The sequence below is a fragment of the Habropoda laboriosa genome, unplaced genomic scaffold (assembly GCF_001263275.1).
Source record: "Habropoda laboriosa isolate 0110345459 unplaced genomic scaffold, ASM126327v1 scaffold147, whole genome shotgun sequence".
Lineage (NCBI taxonomy): Eukaryota > Metazoa > Arthropoda > Insecta > Hymenoptera > Apidae > Habropoda > Habropoda laboriosa.
Window position 1 is genome coordinate 1113796 of NW_017100256.1, and position 1554 is coordinate 1115349.

The window sequence follows — 1554 nt, forward strand, 5'->3', positions numbered from 1 at the left end:
AGTGAATACGTCAAATATATTGATTAAAATTGTACGCTCAGTTAGTGAAACTTTTCTTAAAAGCGATATTATCTTACTCACCATTTTTAAAGTCCGCGCCATACAAATCTGCCTGCACGTGGTCCATCAACGAATGATCTAACCTCAAACACGCACTTCACATATTGACACATTGCACACACGATGACAGACAATCGGTTTAATCGATATTTGCTTCGGCTCAGAATGACTTTCTCCCTTAAATATCCTCCAACGACAATGGACTATATCGTGGCTTGTACGTTGCATTACTTCACGCAATACACTTGTCTTTATTTTACGGATTTTCGTTTGTAAAATCATTTTCTTCTTCACGATTATTTGAACCGTTATTTTCATTACACACCTTTTCCGCAAAGTTCACAGATACTTTAGAGTAATTGATGTTATTGGTTTAGCCAAGTGAGAAATGATCTTAAAGAGTTCTACTCGTTCGAAGGACGTTCGCTATTAAAGGGGATATAGCAGTCGCCGAATAATCACGATTCAGAGTTCCATGCAGAAAGAAACTTGCAGATTCCCTAGAACCCTTACGTTTTGTTTCATCGACGTAATCGTAATTCACGAGTCCCAATCGTTTGTACAAATCGATAACTTCGTCCCTCCTGGCTCTGATGCGTCTTGAAAAAGAGGTTAGGTCCCGTTCGGAATGCAACTTTGTAATATGTACACGCCGTAATCCGGAAACGAAAGCTGTGGTTCGTGCGTGAAACCGCGTTTCAGAATAAAGTTCGTACGATGTGGAACGAGCAAAAGCACCTAGTCCGTGACACCGATCAACAGATTCACACGTACAGTACGCTTAATATCATTCCCGTCTCATCCCACGAGCACACTACTTTGGTAATTGACTCACATAACATCGCAGCATGAATCGCCCAGGGCCACTAATACCAAGGACTAACGTAAGAGCTCGTTTGCCGTTTTTGTCACAATCGAGCACGTTCACCACTTGAAAGATACACGTCGAAAAATAATGCTTCGGTCTATCGGAATCTTTTTAGGTACACGGACAACGTTCGCCCAAGCAGTTTTTTGTAAACGGTCCAACATTCGTCTGTGTTCGTTAGTCGTAATGGCTTCCAAACAAACGCGACGCGTATGATGATACGCCTTCGAGTGTACTGCGGCAGTGTTTCTCACGTTCATTTCATAACGGTGATCAAACACTCAATAGTATGGTATACCATGTTATGATGCGTAAGAAAAATGGAATGCTTCTGATTGTAGCCAGGTTATCTGTTTGTCTGGTCTATTTTTCTTCTTTTTAATTTTTTTATCCGTGTTTACCATTTAGTTCAGTTTGTTACCTACAATGAAAGGAATAATTCATTAGAGATTCGCAACTTGATTTTTACGTATTACATACTTGGAGAGTTGAAAGCAGGTGGAATTATAGCAGAGGTGATTCAAACACGGACTAATTGTAAATTGATAATGTAAAGTAACAACTTCTTATCAACTGTTTATAAAATTATATAAATGTAATTTACATAAAGAGAATTAAAATAGTTA